This window comes from Loxodonta africana, chromosome X (assembly GCF_030014295.1).
Source record: "Loxodonta africana isolate mLoxAfr1 chromosome X, mLoxAfr1.hap2, whole genome shotgun sequence".
NCBI lineage: Eukaryota > Metazoa > Chordata > Mammalia > Proboscidea > Elephantidae > Loxodonta > Loxodonta africana.
This window is the reverse complement of record NC_087369.1, coordinates 39,687,297-39,708,836: the sequence shown is the minus strand read 5'-3', so window position 1 is coordinate 39,708,836 and position 21,540 is coordinate 39,687,297.

Sequence of the window (21,540 nt, the reverse complement as noted above, 5' to 3'; positions counted from 1 at the left end):
TCAGCATCTTACTTAGGTCCCCTCAGTCCTCTCTGAACATCTTACCTTGACACTTGGCAGGGCCTGGGACTCATCCTTCTGCTGACCTGAGGTCTCTTCTTTCCAAGCAAGGCCTTTACGACCTTCAGATTCCCATGAATGAAGTAAGGGAGGCCTCAGTCAGACAGTTTTTCCTGGGTCTTCCAGGCCTGTCAGAAGAGACAGGGCTGTACTCCATGAAGGCCCCACTTTCCCAGGGTGGGTGATTCCCACATTCCTCGTTAAGGTTCTCACCTGACCAGTCCTGGGACTCTCCCATCTGCTGACCTCAGACTACACCACTCAGTACAGGACTTCAGGTTGGAAAGGCACAAGTTAGGGGACACCAGTGCCCCTCCCTGGAGGGGGGATGGAAGAAAGGGCGACTCTTTTCTTTCCAGGGTGGAGCTCTGTGCAGCTGCCTGTGTTGTCGGGTGAGTAGAACCTTTAAACCCTATTGAAGCTCTATATCTGGACTGTAGGCAGTGTTTGGGACTCCTCACTCTCATGCTCTGGCCACACCTCTCAGAACGAGGAACTCACTGCCCTTAGACCCCTGAGGCAGGAGTTGGGGGAAGCCACTTCTGACCACCCCTGTCTGGAGCATCCCAGGGCTAACAGCAGGGGCAGGGTTCTATGGGGCCCTTTCTCTTCTGGGATGAGTCATCCTCTCAGTCCTCACTTAGGGTCCACACCTTGGCTCCAGTCTTTCTGATGAAATACTTACTGGATGATGCCACTTCCCACCCACTCTCTGTGCATTTGTCCCATTGCAACTCTCACAGAGATTGAATGGTGTTCCAGGCTAGGTGCTAGATAGGGAAGCCTTGGCACAAGGCACGGCGCCAGGACAACTGCTGGACTGTCAGAGAAAGAAAAAGGAAAAGCACACTTTCCCATGAGTTCTCTTGTCCAGCCAGGTGGGAACCTTCTGTTCCAAAAGGTTTCCTTTGTACAGGAAAGAGCCTTGTGTGGACACTTCATGAGGTGGCCTAGTCCTATCCCGTTGGAAACATTTCATTACTTCATAAAATGATGAAATCAGGAGTTCTAGGAGCCAGCATGGGCCCACTCTGTTGAAGTGTGCCTCCTGACTTCTGATCTCTTGGTAATTAAAATACTAAAATAATAATTAGAATCTTCCCACTTAATTTGACCTTCTGTAGGCCACTTGACTTTTTGGAGTCTCCATTTCTTTCATCTTGAAATATAACAGCCCCTCCCCCAAGAAAACAGTAGCCACTAACATTTAATGAGCATTTATTTTATGAAAAGCTTTTCACATGCGTCATTTCATTTAATCATTATGACAGCTTTGTACCACAACCATTTATTGCAATGTTTTTAAACGAAGAATAGCTGGCTTATTTATTTTTCTTTCAACTTACCAACACTCATTTTTGCTTGCCAAATTTACCAAGTATTACAGCAAAACAATTGGAATTGTAAGGCAAAGACACTCTACAGGAATACATGTTAAGTTTAACACCCAGATGAACCGCATACATTTGCATTCTATTAAATATGCTTTATTGGAGCCAGATAACATCATCTGGATATTTAGGTGGAAAAAGAAAAGTAAGAAAGGATACCATAAAAGTGGGAAGAAGGCCACAGGCTAGGGGGTTATTCCTTGTTTTGGAACCCTGTGTACGGCTTTTTTTTTTAATACCAGTATTTATTAAGCTATGATTCACATAATATAACACCATTTTTAAAGTATAACATCCATTGGGTTTTAGTACATTCACAATGTTCTACAGCCATCACCACTATCTAATTCCAGAATATTTCTGTCAGCCCAAAAAGAAGCCCCATACCGACTAGCAGTCCTTCCCAATTCCCCCTTCTCCCATCGCACCATCATTTCTTTTTAGGGCTGAGTAAAGTTCCAGCCTAAGGCAGGGCACATTGAGTAGCTGATGGACATTTGGGCCATTTCCATGTGGTGGCTACTATGAATAATGCTGTTATGAGCATGTGTGTTCAAGCTTCCCTCTATTTGTACACACACCAACATTTTATTAAGGGGTACATTCCAGGGGAACCGAGAGCGAAGGCAAAGGGGGCATGAGCCCTGGTGGTTTCCACCCGGTGCCTATTATGAATAATACTGCGGGAAGCATTTGTGTATAAGCTTCCCTCCATTTTTACACACACTAAAAATTCATTGAGGAGTACAAACCAGGGAACTAAGAGCAAGGGGAAAAGAGTCCTGAGCCCCAGAAGGAAGTAGAGGAAATAAATGCAGACCACATTGCAGGGAAACAACTGGTTGCTTGCACCCACAAGGCATGTCCACAGAGATTCTGTGGAATCACTCTAACTCAGAACAGCTCACAGGTAGAAAAAAGGGTAGATAATTCATCACTTGTCCCCTTTCTCTCTGTGGTGGGTTGTCTCTAATTAGTCCAAGCATGTCTCCTGGGCCCTTAGTCCCTTTGTCCTTCCAGCTGTGGTTCCTGGACGATCTAGGCAGCATCTGGTGCAGCCGAAGCTCCATGGATCAAGGTAGGCAAGCAGAAAATGCAGGGGCCACTCCTGGCAGTAGGTGCTGAGCTTGGTGCTTCTCTGTCTGGGGCAGTAGCTCTAGCAATTTCTCAGAGTGAAGTGAAGAACAACCAGGAAGTCAGTTCTGGCAGAGTAGTGCAGCTGGAGGTCAATGGCAGAGTAGCGCAGATGACGGTCAAGTTTAGGGTCCCATAAGGAGATAAGATTGAGCCATGAGGGTGTGGCACTGGAACAGGGCCCACTGTGCTGGGTGCTGAGGAAGTCTGCAAGGTTGCACTTTGTGGATCCAATCTGGTGAACGAGAAAATGCTGAGGCCTCTCCTGGCAGTCGGTGGTGAGCTTCGTGCTCCTCTGTCTGGGGCAGTAGGTCTAGCAATTTCTCAGGGTGATATGAAAAACAACCAGGAAGTCAGTTCTGGCAGAGTAGTGCTGCTGGCGATCATTGTCAGGGTCCTAGAAGCAGATAAGCTTGGTCCTTCGGGGTGGCACCGGAACAGGGCCCAATATGCTGGGTGTTGAGGAAGTCTGGAAGGTTGCAGTTCATGGATCCAAGCTGGCCAACGAGAGAGTGTCGAGGCCGCTTTTGGCAGTCGGTGTTGAGAGTGGTGCTCCTCTGTCTGGGGCTTTACCTGTAGCAAATTCTCAGAGTGATGTGAAAAACAACCAGGAAGTCAGTTCTGGCAGAATAGTGCAGCTGGGGGTCAATGGCAGAGTAGCGCAGCTGGCGGACAAAGTCAGGGGCCCAGAAGAAGATAAGCTTGAGCCATCAGGGGGTGGCACCGGAACAGGGCCCAGTGTGCTGGGTGCTGAACAAATCTTGAAGGTTGCAGTTCGTGAATCCAAGGTAGTGTACTAGAAAAGGCAGGGGCTGCTCCTGACAGTTGGTGGTGAGCTTGGTGCTCCTCTGTCTGGGGTAGTAGCTCTAGCAATTTCTCAGAGTGATGTGAAGAACAACCAGGAAGTCAATTCTGGCAGAGTAGTTCAGCTGGGGGTCAATGGCAGAGTAGCACAGCTGGCGGACGAGGTCAGGGGCCCAGAAGAAGATAAGCTTGAGCCATCGGGGGGTGGCACTGGAACAGGGTCCAGTGTGCTGGGTGTTGAGCAATTCTTGAAGGTTGCAGTTCGTGAATCCATGGTAGTGTACGAGAAAAGGCAGGGGCCGTTCCTGGCATTTGGTGGTGAGCTTGGTACTCCTCTGTCTGGGGTAGTACCTCTAGCAATTTCTCAGAGTGATGTGAAGAACATCCAGGAAGTCATTCCTGGCAGAGTAGTTCAGCTGGCGGTCAATGACAGAGTAGCACAGCTGGCGGTCAAGGTTAGGGTCCCAGAAGGAGATAAGCTTGAGCCATCAGGGTGTGGCACCGGTACAGGGCTCACTGTGCTGGGTGCTGAGGAAATCTGGAAGTTTGCAGTTCGTGGATACAAGCTCGTCAACGAGAAAATAGAGAGGCTGCTTTTGCCAGTCAGTGCTGAGCATGGTGCTCCTTTGTCTGGCACAGTAACTGTAGGAATTTCTCAGAGTGATGTGAAGAACAACCAGGAAGCCAATTCTCGCAGAGGAGTTCAGCTGGTGGTCAATGGCAGAGTAGCGCAGCTGGTGGTCAAGGTTAGGGTCCCAGAAGGAGATAAGCTTGAGCCATCAGGGTGTGGCACCGGAACAGGGCCCTCTGCCCTGGGTTCTGAGGAAGTCTGGAAGGTTGCACTTTGTGGATCCAATCTGGTGAACGAGAAAATGCTGAGGCCGCTCCTGCCAGTCGGTGCTGAGCGTGGTGGTCCTCTGTCTGGGGCAGTAGCTGTAGAAATTTCTCAGAGTGATATGAAGAAGAACCTGGAAGTCAGTTCTGGCAGAGTGGCGCAGCTGGTGTTCAAGGTCAGGGTCCCGGAAAAATATAAGCTTGAGGCATCACGGGGTGGCACTGGAACAGGGCCCAGTTTGCTGGGTGATGAGGAGGTCTGGAAAGTTGCAGTTTGTGGACCGAAGCTGGTCAACGAGAAAAGGCATGGGCCCCTCCTGGCAGTCGGTGGTGAGCTTGGTGGTCCTCTGTCTGGGGCAGTAGCTATAGCAATTTCTCAGAGTGATGTGAAGAACAATGAGGAAGTCAGTACTTGCAGAGTAGGGCAGCTGGCGGTCAGTGGCAGAGTAGCGCAGCTGGCGTCGAAGGTCAGGGGCCCAAAAGCAGATAACGTTGAACCATCAGGGGGTGGCACCGGAACAGGGCTCAGTGTGCTGGATGCTGAGGAATTCTGGAAGGCTGCAGTTTTTGGATCCAAGGTTGTCAATGAGAAAAGTCAGGGTCCACTCCTGACAGTTGATGGTGAGCTTCGTGCTCCTCTATCTGGGGCAGTGGCTGTAGCAATTTCTCAGAGTGATGTGAAGAACAACCAGGAAGGCAGTTCTTGCAGAGTAGTGTAGCTGGCGGTCCATGTTAGGGTCCCAGAAGCAGATAAGCTTGAGCCATCAGGGGGTGGCAGCGGAGTAGGGCCCAGTGTGCAGGGTGCTGAGGAAGTTTGGAAGGTTGCAGTTCGTGCATCCAAGCTGGTCAATGAGAAAATGCAGAGGCTGCTCCTGACAGTCGGTGCTGAGCTTAGTGCTCCTCTGTCTCAGGCAGAGATTCTAGCAGTTTCTCAGAACGATGTGAAGAAGAACAACGAAGTCAGTTCTGGCAGGGTAGTGCAGCTGGTGGTCAGTGGGAGAGTAGCGCAGTTGGTGGTCAAGATCAGGGGTCCAGAAGCAGATAAACTTGAGCCATTGGGGTGGCACCGGAACAGGGCTCAGTGTGCTGGGTGTTGAGGAATTCTGGAAGGTTGCAGTTCGTGGATCCAAGGTTGTATACGAGAAAAGGCAGGGTCCGCTCCTGGCAGTCGATGGTGAGCTTTGCGTTCCTCGATCTGGGGCAGTAGCTGTAGCAATTTCTCAGAGTGATGTGATGAACAACCAGGAAGTCGGTTCTGGCAGAGTAGTACAGCTGGCGGTCATCGTCAGCGTCCTAGAAGCAGATAAGTTTGATCCATCGGGGTGGCACTGGAACAGGGCCCAGTGTGCTGGGTGCTGAGGATGTCTTGAAGGCTGCAGTTCGTGGATCCAAGGTGGTAAACGAGAAAATGCAGAGGCCACTCTTGGCAGTCGGTCCTGAGCTTCGTGTTCCTCTGTCTGGGGCAGTAGTTGTAGCAATTTCTCAGAGTGATGTGAAGGACAACCAGGAAGTCAGGTCTCGCAGAGTAGTGCAGCTGGCGTTCAAAGGCAGAGTAGCCCAGCTGGCTGTTAAGGTCAGGGGCCCAGAAGCAGATAAGCTTGAGCCATTGGGGTGGCACCGGAACAGGGCCCATTGTGCTGGGGGTTTAGGAAGTATTGAAGGTTGCTGTTCGTCGATCTAAGCTGGTCAACGAGAAAATGCAGAGGCTGCATTTGGCAGTCGGGGCTGAGCATGGTGCTCCTCTGTCTGGGGCAATAGCTCTAGCAATTTCTCAGAGTGATGTGAAGAACAACTAGGAAGGTAGTTCTGGCAGAGTAGTGCAGCTGTTGGTTCAAGGTCAGGGGCCCAGAAGCAGATAAGCTTGAGTCATCAGGGTGTGGCACCTGAACAGGGCCCAGTGTGCTGGGTGTTGAGGAAGTCTGGAAGGTTATAGTTGGTGAATCCAAGCTGGTCAAGGAGAAAAGGCATGGGCCGCTCCTGGCAGTCGATGGTGAGCTTGGTGCTCCTCTGTCTGAGGCTGTAGCTCTAGCAATTTCTCAGAGTGATGTGAAGAACAACCAGAAAGTCAGTTCTGGCAGAGTAGTGCAGCTGGCTCTCAAGGTCTGGGACCCAGAAGCAGATAAGCTTGAGCATTCAGGGTGTGGCACCAGAATAGGGCGCAGTGTGCTATGTGCTGAGAAAGTCTGGAAGGTTATAGTTCGTGGATCAAAGCTGGTCAACGAGAAAATGCAGAGGCCACTTTTGGCAGTCGGTGCTGAGAGTGGTGCTCCTCTGTCTGTGGCAGGAGCTCTAGGAATTTCTCACAGTGATGTAAAGAACAACCAGGGTGTCAGTTCTTGCAGAGTAGTGCAGCTGTTGGTCAATGGCAGAGTAGCGCAGCTGGCGGTCAAGGTCAGGGGCCCAGAAGCAGATAAACTTGAGCCATCAGGGTGTGGCACTGCAACAGGGCCCAGTGTGCTGGGTGCTGAAAAAGTCTGGAAGGTTTCAGTTCGAGGATCCAAACTGGTCCAAAAGGCAGGGTTCGCTCCTGGCAGTCAGGGGTGAGCTTTGTGCTCCTCTGTCTGGGGCAGTAGCTCTAGCAATTTCTCAGAATGATGTGAAGAACAACCAGGAAGTCAGTTCTGGCAAAGTAGTGCAGCTGGCGGTCATGATCAGGGTCCTAGAAGCAGATAAGCTTGATCCATCGGGGTGGCACCGGAACAGGGCCCAGTGTGCTGAGTGCTAAGGAAGACTGGAAGGATGCAGTTTGTGGATCCAAGGTGGCCAAAGAGAAAATGCGGAGGCCGATTTTGGCAGTCGGTGCTGAGCATGGTGCTCCTGTTTCTGGGGCAGTAGCTCTAGCAATTTCTCAGCGTGGTGTGAAGAACAACCAGGAAGTCAGTTCTGGCAGAATAGTGTAGCTGGGGGTCAATGGCAGAGTAGCGCAGCTGGCGGTCAAGGTCAGGGTCCCGGGAGGAAATAAGCTTGAGCCATGTGTGTGTGGCACCAGAACAGGGCCCAGTGTGCTGGGTGCTAAGGAAGTGTGGAAGATTGCAGTTTTTGGATCGAAGCTGGCCGACGAGAAAATGCAGAGGCCGCCTTTGGCAGTCGGTGCTGAGCGTGGTGCTCCTCTTTCCTCTAGCAATTTCTCAGAGTGATGTGAAGAACGGCCAGGAAGTCAGTTCTTGTAGAGTAGTGCAGCTGGCAGTCAAGGTTAAGGTCCCAGAAGCAGATAAGCTTGAGCCATCAGGGGGTGGCACCAGAACAGGGCCCAGAGTGCTGGGAGCTGAGGAAGTCTGGAAGGTTGCACTTTGTGAATCCAATCTGGTCAACGAGAAAATGCATAGGCCGCTTCTGACAGTCGGTGCTGAGCATGGTGCTCCTCTGTCTGGGGCAGTAGGTCTAGCAATTTCTCAGAGTGATGTGAAGAACAACCAGGAAGTCAGTTCTGGCAGAGTAGTGCAGCTGGCGGTCAATGGCAGCATATCGCAGCTGGTGGTCAAGGTCAGGGGTCCAGAAGCAGATAAGCTTGAGCCATCAGGGGGTGGTACCAGAACAGGGCTCAGTGTGCCGGGTGCTGAGGAATTCTGGAAGGTTGCAGTTCCTGGATCCAAGGTTGTCAACGAGAAAAGACAGGGTCCGCTCCTGGTAGTCGGTGGTGAGCTTTGTCCTCTCTGTGTGGGGCAGTAGCTGTAGCAATTTCTCAGAGTGATGTAAAGAACAACCAGGAAGTCAGTTCTGGCAGAGTAGTGCAGTTGGCGATCATGCTCAGGGTCCTAGATGCAGATAAGCTTGGTCCATAGGGGTCGAATCAGAACAGGGCCCAGTGTGCTGGGTGCTAAAGATGTCTGGAAGGTTGCAGTTCGTGGATCCAAGCTGGCCAACGAGAAAATGCAGAGGCCGCTTTTGGCAGTCGGTGCTGAGCGTGGTGCTTCTCTGTCTGGGGCAGTAGCTCCAGCAATTTCTCAGAGTGATGTGAAGAACGACCAGGATGTCAGTTCTGGCAGAGTAGTGCAGCTGGCGGTCAAGATAGGGGCCCAGAAGCAGATAAGCTTGAGGCATTAGGGAGTGGCACTGGAACAGGACCCAGTGTGCTGGGTGTTAAGGAAGTCTGGAAGGTTGCACTTTGTGGATCCAATCTGGTCAACGAGAAAATGCATAGGCCGCTCCTGGGAATCGGTGTAGAGCGTGGTGCTCCTCTGTCTGGGGCAGTAGCTCTAGCAATTTGTCAGAGTGATATATGAAGAACAACCAGAAAGTCAGTTCTGGCAGAGTAGTGCAGCTGGAGGTCAATGGCAGAGTAGCGCAGCTGGCGGTGATGGTCAGGGGCCCAGAAGCAGAGAAGCTTGAGCCATCAGGGGGTGGCACCAGAACAGTGCTCAGGGTGCTGGGTCCTGAGGAATTCTGGAAGGTTGCAGTTCCTGGATCCAAGATTTTCAACGAGAAAAGGCAGGGTCCGCTCCTCGAAGTCAGTGGTGAGCTTCTTGCTACTCTGTCTGGGGCAGTAGCTGTAGGAATTTCTCAGAGTGATGTGAAGAACAACCAGGAAGTCAGTTCTGGCAGAGTAGCGCACCTGGCGATCAAGGTCATGAGCTCCAAAGTAGATAGATGAGCCATCAGTGTGTGGCACCAGATCAGGGCCCAGTGTGCTCGGTGCTATGGAAGTCTTTAAGGTTGCAGTTCATGGATCCAAGCTGGCCAACTAGAAAATGCAGAGGCCGCTTTTGGCAGTTGGTGCTGAGCGTGGTGCTCCTCTGTCTGGGGCAGTAGCTCTATCAATTTCTCAGAGTGATATGAAGAAGGATCAGAAAGTCAGTTCTGGCAGAGTAGTGCAGCTGGCGGTCAAGGTTAGGGTCCTAGAAGCAGATAAGCTTGAGCCATCAGGGTGTGGCACCAGAGCAGGGCCCAGTGTGCTGGGTGCTAAGGAAGTCTGGAAGATAGCAGTTCGTGGATCCAAGCTGATCCTCGAGAAAATGCAGAGGCTGCTTTTGGCATTCAGTGCTGAGCGTGGTGCTTCTCTGTCTGGGGCACTAGCTCTAGCAATTTCTTAGAGTGACGTGAAGAATATCCAGGAAGTCAGTTCTGGCAGAGTAGTGCAGCTGATGATCAGTGGTAGAGTATCACAGGTGGCGGTCAAGGTCAGGGGCCCAGAAACAGATAAGTTTGAACCATCAGCTGGTGGCACCGGAATAGGGCCCAGTGTGCTTGGTGCTTAGGACGCCTGGAAGTTTGCAGTTCGTGGATCCAAGCTGGTTTACGAGAAAACACAGAGTCAAATTTTTGCAGTCAGTGCTGAGTGTGGTGCTCCTCTCTCTAGGGGCAGTAGCTGTAGCAATTTCTCAGAGTGATGTGAAGAACATCCAGGAAAGGCAATTTTGGCAGAGTAGTGCAGCTGGTGGTCAGTGGCAGAGTAGTGCAGCTTGCGGTGAAGGTCAGGGGCCCAGAAGTGGATAAGCTTGAGCCATCGTTGTGGCACCGGAACAGGGCCCACTGTGCTGGGTGTTGAGGAAGTCTGGAGGGTTGCAGTTCGTGGATCCAAGCTGGTCAATGAGAAAATGCAGTGGTCGCTTTTGGCAGTCGGTCCTGAGCGTGGTGCTCCTCTATCTGGGGCAGTAGCTCTAGCAATTTCTCAGAGTGATGTGAAGAACAACCAGGAAGTCAGTTCTGGCAGAGTAGTGCAGCTGGCGGTCAAGGTCAGAGGACTCGAAGCAAGTAAGCTTGAGCCATCGGGGTGGCACCGGAACAGGACCCAGTATGCTTGATGCTGAGGAAGTCTGGAAGGTTGCAGTTCGTGAATCCAAGCTGGTCAACGAGAAAAGGCAGGGGCTGGTCCTGGCAGTCAGTGGTGAGCTTGGTGCTCCTCTCTCTGAGGCTGTAGCTCTAGCAATTTCTCAGAGTGATGTGAAGAACCACCAGGTAGTCAGCTCTGGCCGATTAGTGCCGCTGGCGGTCAATGGCAGAGTAGTGCAACCGGCGGTCAAGGGCAGGGTCCCTGAAGTAGATAAGCTTGAGCCATCAGTGGGTGGCACTGGAATAGAGTCTGTGTGCTGGGTGCTGACGTCTCTGGAAGGATGCAGTTCGTGGATCCAAGCTGGTCAACGAGAAAATGCAGAGGCTGCTTTTGGCAGTTGGTGCTGAGCATGATGCTCCTCTGTCTGGGGCAGTAGCTCTAGCAATTTCTCAGAGTGATGTGAAGAACAACTAGGAAGTTAGCTCTGGCAGAGTAGTGCAGCTGGCGGTCAGGGTCAGAGGACTCGAAGCAGGTAAGCTTGAGCCATCAGGGGGTGGCACCAAACAGGGCCCAGTGTGCTGGGTGTTGAGGAAGTCTGGAAGGTTATAGTTCGTGAATCCAAGCTGGTCAACGAGAAAAGGCAGGGGCCGCTCCTGGCAGTCGGTGGTGAGCTTGGTGCTCCTCTGTCTGAGGCTGTAGCTCTAGCAATCTCTCAGAGTGATGTGATGAACCACCAGGTAGTCAGCTCTGGCAGAATAGTGCAGCTGGCGCCCAAGGGCTGGGGCCCAGAAGGAGATAAGCTTGAGCATTCAGGTCGTGGCACCGGAATAGGGCCCATTGTGCTGCGTGCTGAGAAAGTCTGGAAGGCTGTAGTTCGTGGATCGAAGCTGGTCAACGAGAAAATGCAGAGGCCACTTTTGGCAGTCGGTGCTGAGAGTGGTGCTGCTCTGTCTGTGGCAGTAGCTCTAGGAATTTCTCAGAGTGATGTAAAGAAGAACCAGGAAGTCAGTTCTGGCAGAGTAGTGCAGCTGGCGGTCTGTGGCAGAGTAGCACAGATGGCGGTCAAGGTCAGGGGCCCAGAAGCAGATAAGATTGAGGCATCGGGGGTGGCACTGGAACAGGGCCCAGTGTGCTGTGTGCTGAGGAATTCTGGAATGTTGCAGTTCCTGAATCCAAGGTTGTCAATGAGAAAAGGAAGTGTCCGCTCCTAGCAGTCAGTGGTGAGCTTTTTGCTCCTCTATCTGGGGCAGTAGCTCTAGCAATTTCTCAGAGTGATGTGAAGAACAACCAGGAAGTCAGTTCTGGCAGAGTAGCGAAGCTGGCGGTCAAGATCAGGGATCTAGAAGGAGATGAGGTTGAGCATCGGGGTTGGCAGCGGAACTGAGCCCAGTGTCCTGGGTTCGCAGGAAGTTGTGGAAGGTTACCGTCAGATGCAGCGGTGCCTGGAGTATCTGGGGCCTGGCTGGGGCTGAGGTTCAACTGACGCACTCCCAGGCTGGCAGTTGGTGCTTGCTTTTGGCTTGGAACTTGGCCATGGCTGCTTATAGGAGCACTTATACCTGACTCCTTTAAACACTGACACATGACCTTTGGTGGCTTGGACTTCTCACAGCCTGATGATAAGTTCCAAGAGGGTGAGTCCCAGGACCAAGAATTCCAAGAGGGTGCTGTCATCCCCTTATAAATATGGAGAAACTGAGACTTAGAAAGTGTTAATTGTGTCAGGTCACAGAACCAGCCATGAGCATGAGCATTCTTGTCCTGATGCTGTCCCAGGATTGTGGGAAATGTGTGCAGTAGGTGCTGTGCTGGTTCACCTCTTCTGTGAACTCAGAGCATTTATTGAGTGCTTATTTTTTTTTTTCTTTTTAGTGTGTACAGAGTACAGTGCATGGCCTTTAGGGGCATCAAGAAGAAATTGGATGTAGGCCCTGCCCTTTAGAAGCTTGTATCCTGATAGGTGGATTGAAAAGGCAGGCTATGGGAGAGGGCCATTGTGGGGTGAGCTTCCTATGCTTCATACACACACTTGAGGGCCAAAACGAGAGAGGGAAGGACCCTAATGCTACTTAAGGAGTGAAAGGGCTATAAGAGATAGGGTGTTGGTGGGATTTAGTGGAAAGATCCACTTCAGCTTTAATGTGTGTAAGTGTGTGTGGTGGGGAGAAGTGGGGGATGCCACCTTCCTTCCTTTATCTTTGTATTCCTGCCACAACTTGAACAGATCAATGGGTACAGAGGCATTCAGAAATATTAGTTGTTTCCATAGGCATTTCTGATACGAGGTTAAAATGTTGTACAAATGAAGAAGTTTCTTTTGATGGGACACAATCATGGCTGTTCCTTTAGCAAATATTTGAGTACCTCTCACACAGAAGGTGCTGGGGATTCAGAGATAAGTAAGATGAGAGCTTAGAGGGAAAGTGTCAAATGGACAGGCTCAGATAATAGCGTGTGGGGCAGTGACAACAGAGGCAACAGGACATGTGAAGGGGGCAGGGCATGCACGTGGTCGTTCACTCCTGTGGGCCCGGCTTGTGCTAGGTTCTGGAGGTCCAGAGAGGAGCCACAGGGAGGCCCTTGCCTCCTGGAAGCAGCCTAGCCTAGGGCAGCATTCCCCAAGTGTGTGTGGGCCCAGGCCAGCAGCAGCAGCAGCAGCCCCTGGGAGCTTGTGAGACAGGCACAGTCTCTGGCCCATCCCTGGACCACTGAGTCAGAAACTCTGGAAGTGAGGCCCAGTGATTTGTGTTTTCACAAGCCCTACAGGTGACTGATTTCTCCAGTGTGAGAAGCACTGGTCCCAGAATTTCTCAGAGCATTTCCCCATGCCCAACTTCCAGCCAGAGTTCTCCCCAGATGCCATGCCCTTGTCCCCATGGCTCCTGGCTCCCTTGCTCACTGTCTCTTTCACGTTTTTCTTTCTTGACCTCTAAGCTGCTTTGCTCCCATTCCAGTATTGATTAATTAAAGCCTATTCATTTCTTGCGGTCCTAAAACTCACTACCCACAATCCCCATCTGCATAGCAAAAGCCCAAGAGCTGACCCAGCATATTGGATGGGCAGAATGAAGGAAGCTGAGAAGACAAAGACAGAGCCTCTTTCTGATGCAGGAGAGGAATAGCTTATACCTATCTGTGGCTTGGAAACCCTGGTGACGTAGCGGTTAAGTGCTATGGCTGCTAACCAAAGGGTCAGCAGTTCAAATCCGCCAGGCACTCCTTGGAACCTATGGGGCAGTTCTACTCTGTACTATAGGGTCTCTATGAGTTGGAATCGACTTGACAGCACTGGGTTTGGTTTTTTGGGTTTGGTATCTGTGGCTTACCTCAGGTTGAGGGTAGAAAAGGGTCTCTGGGAGCTCTGCCACCTGAGATTGCATGATTTGGGATTCTGAAATTGCCAATGATACACTGAATTACTTTTCAGGGTTTTTTTTTTTTTATGCATCGTACACTGGTATGATTAAGCCCTGATTTTAACAATGTTATGGGTTGATTTGTTGGTATTCTTAGAGTGCCTTTAATGGATTTGAATTTTATTTTGAAGAACACTTAGGTTGTCAGACAAGAATCTTCTTTAACTGTTAGTGCTAGTGGTTCTCCTCACTCTGTTGCACTAAAGCCGTCATCCTGAGGTGTGGATGCTGTTGACAGGACATACTGGGAATTGAGATTTAGCTCTACACTGAATGAAACTACAGTGGAAAGCTTACTGACCCTATGGGATTTTCATTGGTTTAATGATTTTAATTGAAAAATATGAGGCAGAGATATGTGATGCTTTTTTGAGCAAAAACAATATACTCCCATGCAAAGATGAAAAAGGTTCTAGCTTCTATTGATTTACTTTTTTTTATATATTGTGGTCTAAGTGAAAGTTTACAATTCAAGTCAGTTTCTCATACAAAAACTTAGACACACATTATTATGTGACCTTGGTTGCTCTCCCTTCGATGTGACAGCACACTCCTCCTCTCCACCGTGTATTTCCCATGTCCATTCAAGCAGCTACTGTCCCCCTCTTCCTGCTTGTCTTACCTCCAGAGAGGAGCTGCCCACATAGTCTCATGTGTCTACTTGAACTAAGAAGCACACACCTCACCCGTATCATTTTATGTCTTATAGTCCAGTCCAATCCCTGTCTGAAGAGTTGGATTCAAGTGCTTGCTAGCTTTCAGGGCCCCAGATGCCACTCACCAAAGTGGGATATAGGTCTTTTTTTTTTAATGTGTTTTAAGTGAAAGCTTACAATTAAAGTCAGTCTGTCATACAAAAACTTATACACACCTTGCTATTTAACCCTCGCTGCTCTCCCCCTAATGAGACAGCACATTTCTCTCCACCCTGTATTTCCCGTGTCCATTCAACCAGCTTCTGTCCCCCTCTGCCTTCTCATCTTGTCTTCAGACAAGAGCTGCCCACATTGTCTCATGTGTCTACTTGAGCCAAGAAGCTGACTCCTCACCAGTATCATTTCATGTCTTATAGTCCAGTCCAATCCCCTTCTGAACAGTAGGCTTTGGGAATAGTTTCAGTCTTGGGCTAACAGAGGTTCTGGGGGCGATGAGCTCTGGGGTCCCTCAAGTCTCAGTCAGACCTTGAAATCTGGTCTTTTTACGAGAGTTTGAGGTCTGCATCCCACTGCTATCCTGCTCCATCAGGGATTCTCTGTTGTGTTCCCTGTCAGGGCAGTCATTGGTTGGAGCCAGGCACCATCTAGTTCTTCTGGTGTCAAGCTGATGTAGTCTCTGATTTATGTGGCCCTTTCTGTCTCTTGGGCTCATAATTACCTTGTGTCTTTGGTGTTCTTCTTTCTCCTTTGCTCCAGGTTAGTAGAGACCAATTGATGCATCTTAGATGGCTGTTTGCTAGCATTTAAGACCTCAGACGCTACTCTCCCAAGTGTCCATTCACCCAGCTCCTATCCCCCCTGCCTTCTCATCTCACCTCCAGACAGAAGTTGCCAACATAGTCTCATGTGTCTACTTGCACCAAGAAGCTCACTCCTCAGCAGTATCATTTCCTGCCTTGAAGCTCACTCCTCAGCAGGATCATTTTCTGTCTTATCTTCCAGTCCAATCCTTGTCGAAGAGTTGGCTTCAGGAATGGTTCCAGTCTTGGGCCAACTAAGGGTCCTGGGACCATGGACTCTGGGGAGCCTCTAGTCTCAGCCAAACCATTAAGTCTGGTCTTTTTACGAGAATTTGGGAACTGCATCCCACTGCTCTCCTGCTCCTTTCAGGGATTCTCTGTTCTGTTCCCTGTAAGGGCAGTCATAGATTGTAACCGTGAGAGCGTCCATGGATGAACGGCGTGTGCTCTGATATTGTGAGGGGTCTTAGAAGCACAGCCCACCCTAAATCATCTGACTGAGGACAGTATCGCAGCCACAGACTTACATCTTATCAAAGCAAGTTTGCATTTCTGGAGGGTGTGCGTGGTGTCAGACCTATGTCCATTACAGAACATAAACTGCTGCAATAAATGATCCTGAAGGCATAGTAATCAGCAAGGTTTGTCCGCTTGCAAACTGTGATGCAGACCCCTGATTTTCAAACTCAGCTGCACTTTAGAATCACCTGGACAGTTTTAAAAAATATGGTTGAGTAGACCCCACCCACAGAGACTCTGATCAGTGTGGCCTCTGGCCCTAGCATGGGGATTTTTAAAGGCTTTCAGTGATTTTAATGTGCAGCCAAAGTTAAAACCACTGGTTGAAAGAATATATGCTGTGGTTCAAGGTTAGATAAGGCGTTCTTCCATAGAGTTGTCATTGTTAGTTGTCATCAAGTCAATTCTGACTCGTGGTGACCCCATGTACAACAGAAAGAAATGTTGCCTAGTCTTGTGCCATCTTCATGACCATTGGTATGCTGGAATCCATTGTTGTGGCCACTGTGTCTTTGGAGTGCCTTCCAACCTACGACTAAAATCTATCCAAGAGGGAAATTATATGATTTGAGTAAAGTATTTAGAAAATGATTCTGAAAGTCTGTTTGATGGATGATCCATTAGAAGTAAGTAAATGGAGTTGAAAGCTTTTATGAGAGTTAGGGAAAGATTTGCTGTTATGAGGCAAGGACTCATATGAGGTCAAACTTCAGAGACTCTACCCAAGAAGTGCTAGGGCGATGATTGCCAGAGGTCCTGTCTCAGCCTTGGGGTAGAGATATTCGCTGGTAATCATCCGCAGATACTTGTGACTAGAGTTTCAAACAGGCAGTGGAGTACCTGAAGGTCTTGGAGTAAAAAAAAAAATGACTACATTATAGTGGAGCTAGCCAGGAGTCAATGTTCAAGGTTTTACCTCATTGAATACTGAGACTCAGGACAACACTTCACACAAAATAGATAAATACTTGTGATGAGAAAGACTAAGTGGAACTTGAAAAGTTGCTCTTTTTGGTTTGAAGATGCCAAACGTCATGGTGTTATGAAACATAAAAAGAAGCAATAATAAAATTTCATGTGGTTAAAAAAAAAAGTCGTTACTTGGGAATAAATTACTGTTATGTTTTAATATTTTCAAAGAATGGCAACAATTATCTCAGGGAATTGATTCTTTTATTCTCAAATCATCCAGATTGGACAGGTTTCGCTGAGAAAAATAAGGCTTTTTTTATTTGGAATAAATGAAATCTAAAGTGAACCAGGTCCCTGGGTAGTTCGAGCAGTTTGTGCTCCATTATGGATTAATAACCTAAAGGTTGGCGGTTTGAACCCACCTAGCAGTACCGTGGAAGAAATGGTATACAATATAAGGCCTTTACATGTCAGGATAAAGAGCTGGGAATCCATTTTGTAAAAGAGTGGGGAACTATTTAAAGCTTTTGATGAGCGGAGTTAAATAGTCAGCATTGTAGTTTTAGCACATTAACTTGACAGCGTTGTGGAGACATGGAAGGCTAGCGCCAGTATTACCACTTGGGGAACAAGTGTAATGAGAGGTTAACCCATTGCTGTCGAGTCGAATCCGACTCATATGAGGTTCTAAATCAGGATTCTAAGGATGGTATTGGAAAAGAGGGGATGATGTGAGACGTAAAGGTAGAAGTTCCAAGATTTGGCAGTTGATTAGATGTTGGTGAGGAGGGTGTGTAACAAATTATCCCAAAACTTAGAGACTTAACAGTTAATACGACCTTATCTCTCACATTTCTTGAGGATCAGGAATTAGGGAGTGATTTGGCTGGGCAGTTCTGACTCAGAGTATCTCATGAGGTTATGGGCAGATGTTGTCCAGGGTTGCAGTTATCTGAAGACTTGACTGGGATTCGATGATCCACTTCCAAGCCACTCACATAGTTGGCAAGCTGATGCTGGCTGTTGTTTAGAAGGCTTCAGTTTCTCGCCACGTAGGCCTCTTGATAGGGCTGTTCCAATGTTCTTACAACACGGAGGCTAGCTTTCCCAGAGGGAGCAATCGGAGTCCAAGGTGAAGGCTGCAATATCTTTTGTAACCCAGCTTCAGAAGTCTCACAGCCTTACTTCTACAGTATCCTACTGGTCACACACACACACACACACACACACACAAATTTGTTGCTGTCGAGTCACTTCTGACTCAGAGTAGGACAGAGTAGAACTGCCCCATAGGTTCCCAAGGGGTAGGTGTGAATTCGAACTGCTGACCTTTTGCTTAGCAGCTGAGCTCTTAACCACTGGACCATCAGGGCTCCTTTGGTCACACAGGTCAGCCCTAATTCAATGTGGGAGGATAGTATAAAAAGGTGGATAGGAGGAAGAGGGGATTTTTGGGGGGTATCTTGATGACTGCTTACCAAAGTGTGGTCTTCTTTGAGTGAAAGAACCCTCTACTTTATGTCCCCAGAGATGATCCCAGTGCATGACTGATTGGAAAAATCAAAGATGAGTTTGAACTTTTGAGGTTGTTATAATTGAGATACCTGTAACCCTGTACTTTATAGAAGTAGAGATGGAGAAGCTTTTATGAGAGGAAAAATTATAAGTTTTCTATTTTAATGTATTTTTTGAGGAGTAAAGCATAGAGAAGAATGTATTTATTTAATTTTAACCCTTCAAATCTCACAGGCTAATTGAAAGACATAACGTTGAAGACAATCCCTTCCAGGTACGTGAGTTGCATTGTAAGAGGTGGCATGAACCATTGCTTCATTTTAGATGGAACCTTATGCTTTTCAGTAGATGCTAAAATATTGAAGAAACGTGAAAAAATAATCAGGAGAGTCTTAACAAGTGCAGTATACATGGAGATATACACTGATGATTTTTAAAGGAGTAAAATAGAGATCAGTTCACTTGCGCTATAGAAAAGCTGGCAAGTTTTAAAAGAAACCATAGTAGACTTGCAGTTTAGACAGATGCATTTTTCTTTGCCATAAAACCCAAACCCCTAATCTCCGACGTCATTTTATAATGAGAACAGGTAACATGACTTTGTATATCTACTCAAGTCACACATAGCTGTGCCCATTTAAGAACACACAGCCTCAGGGCTATCTCTTTCCCTGCTTCACCCCGATGGCTGCTATTCTTACACTCTGGATTGGAAACTTCACTTTTCCTTTAAGTAGGTACTAGAACTGCACATACTACCCAGAGACTTTTGAAAACGCAATCCAAGTGCACGTGTGAGAGAGAATCTAATAGTTTGCTTGCATCCATACATCATTGCATTGAAAAATATCATGTCTCTGTGATGTTGCAGCAGGTACATAACCTGTTCATTGATCCATCATTTTAAGAGTCGCAAGATAGTTTGCCCTACACATTGACCATCGGCAACAAAATAAAATTAGGGTCTAATTTCCTACCACTCTCCATCCTGGATGAAATGACCTAAATGATTGATTATACTTTAACATCTATTTGTCTGTGAAGGGGGTTTCTTTTATTCATATTAAAATAACATGCATCTTCTAGAATCTAACCAAGCAGCTGTCTACTTTCTTCTTTTTACAGTAATTTGTGCAGAAAAATATTTCTTTGAAGATCTATTTTAGCACAAAATTGATTTCATTTGTATCTCCCAATAATTTTACCAACACTGTATGCCACCTGTCCAATATGTTACGGGCTTCCATGGAGGAAATTCCAGGTGCCACTAATGAACCTGCTAAGTGCGGGCTTGCTGAATCGGCCTATAGCCAACCAGCGAAGCATCCGGAAAATGGTTAGCACGGGGGCCATTCTGTCTGAGAGGAAAAGACACAAACGCTGCTACTGGCATTAAACACGAGGCTTTTTGTCTCTGTTTTTACACGTTTGTTTGGTTTTATTCACAGCACTTACATTTTACTGCATTTAAATATTTAGTTTAACAAATGTCAGTTTTAAGGAGAAGAATAAAGCACATTTTTATCAGTACTAATTATAAAAAATGATTAATAGGATCGTATAATTGAGAAAGAATGAGTGTTATAAACACACAGCGGTGATTAGTGATTAGAAATAGCCCAAAGTGCATAAGGGTTGCCCAGAAGAGATTTGGGGTTCTTTCGGTAATAATTGTATAATTCTTCAGGAGACAGAGAAGGAGTGTTTTGGATGACATTCAGTTCCAATGTGTTTTTCAAACAGTTAGTCAAGTTGCTCTCTAGATCCATACTGTGGCCCTTGTCAACCTTTCAACCTTTAGCATGTCTCCAAAAATGATAACCAGGTGTATTTAATCACTTGATTTGTTTAATAATTGTGTAGCTTAACCAAAAAAAAAAAAAAACCCGTTGCTGTTGAGTCAGTTCTGACGCGTAGAGACCCTACAGGACAGAGTAGAACTGCCCCATAGGGTTTCCAAGGAACGGCTGGTGGACTTGTACTGATGACCTTTTTTTTGGTTAGCAGCCGAGCTCTTAGCCACTGTGCCACCAGGGCCCCATGTGTTGCTTAGAGAGGGAAAATAACCCAGGCAGTACTTCTCCTGGGCTCTTGTAATACTGTTTTGCATGACTCAGTCTGTGGGAGTGGATTGCACGTGGAATGCTGCCTGTGTTCTTCGTGTGGAGATGGGAAAGGAATTGCAACACTGCTCTTAGTGAACCAAAAGCTTCACAGCACCCGTCTTGATTTTCCTGCTGTGTAGATTGCTGAACCACTGTCTCCAGAGTCTGAATACTTCTGCCAATTTCAGTGCCTGACTTTTGGTATAAATGCAGAAGAAACTTCAAAATAAAATTGGAGATTTTACTTCTAGAGGGATTTTTCTGGAATAGCATTGAGATACTTAACTTGGATCAACTTGAGCTACACTGTTGTCATTGTTACTTGCTATTGAGTCGATTTTGACTCACAGCGACCCTATGTGTTACAAAGTAGAACTGCTCCATAGAGTTTTCTTGGCAGTAATCTTAATGGAAGCAGGTTGCCAGGCCTTTCTTCTGTGGCACTGCTGGGTGAGTTTGTTCAAACTACCAACCTTTAGGTTAGCAGTTAAGCAAAAACCATTTGCGCAGCCTAGGGACCTTTGTTCTACACTGAAAACTGGAAAAAAAAAAAAAACCATTTCTGTGAAGTTGATTCTGACTCATAGTGACTCTGGAGTTGACAGAAGGGAGCTTTGTCCTTGGAATGATAATCTTGGCCTTTTGATGCTTGGAAATAAATGATACTTTGAGTGATTTTTCTTTTCCTGCTCTGTTTCATCTTCTTATCTGGTCCAGTCCCTCCTGTGGCTACTGATGCAGTTTATAGAATGGCAGATTGCAGTGAACAGTGCAGTCTATCACAGTGGGGACAGAAAAAATGAACTGGCCCCTGTAAGGGTGGAATCTATGGCCTTGTCAGAGTTAGTCACAAACAATACCACAGAAATGAGTGTGTAAAGCCTGCTCTGTTAGTATCCTAACACAGGAGAAAGTCAGATAACAGGCAAAAAATTACAATACCAGAAATAGCAAATTAACAATATTTGTTTTGCTTCCAGGTCAACATACCATCTGACATAATTTCATCTTTTAGGAAACATTGTATACTTCATTTAATTCAGACCTGCAGATGTACTGCTATTTCTTTGATGCATAATTTAGGAATTTATCCTTTTGGAAAAGCAATTTTAATTATTTTTTAATTCTATAAGAGTTTTTTTTTAATTCAAGCTAAGAATGCACTCAATAAACATACTGCACTCAAAGAAAGACATTCATAGGAACACTGCTAGTTAAAGCTATTGAGATATTAGTTTATGTTTCCTCCTTTTCTTTTTATATTTTATTTCTTCTGTACTGAAAGGAGTCAATCCTTGGTGTTTTTTACCCCAAGAGAGGTTTATAAAGAAAGGTTTATTTAAGAGGCTACTTTTAGGGGAACAGGTGCGGTGTGGTAGGATGATTCTGGGTGTGGAATGCAAGAAGTGAAAGGCATTTGTTAATCCCTATCTGCTTACAATTATTATTACAATTAAAGTCAAAATCCTTTTGGAAAAAAAAATAGACATTGAAAATTATTTAAACAATGTTCTGCCATAAATATGGAGATTTATATAGTTTTAATTTCTAATCTTATTAACAGCAATTGTATCCATAATATGTGCATATTATATATCTCTTATGTAAATATGCATATATATGTATGTTGTTGTGTGCTGTTAGTCGATTTCAAGTCCTAGTGACCCTATAGGACAGAGCAGAA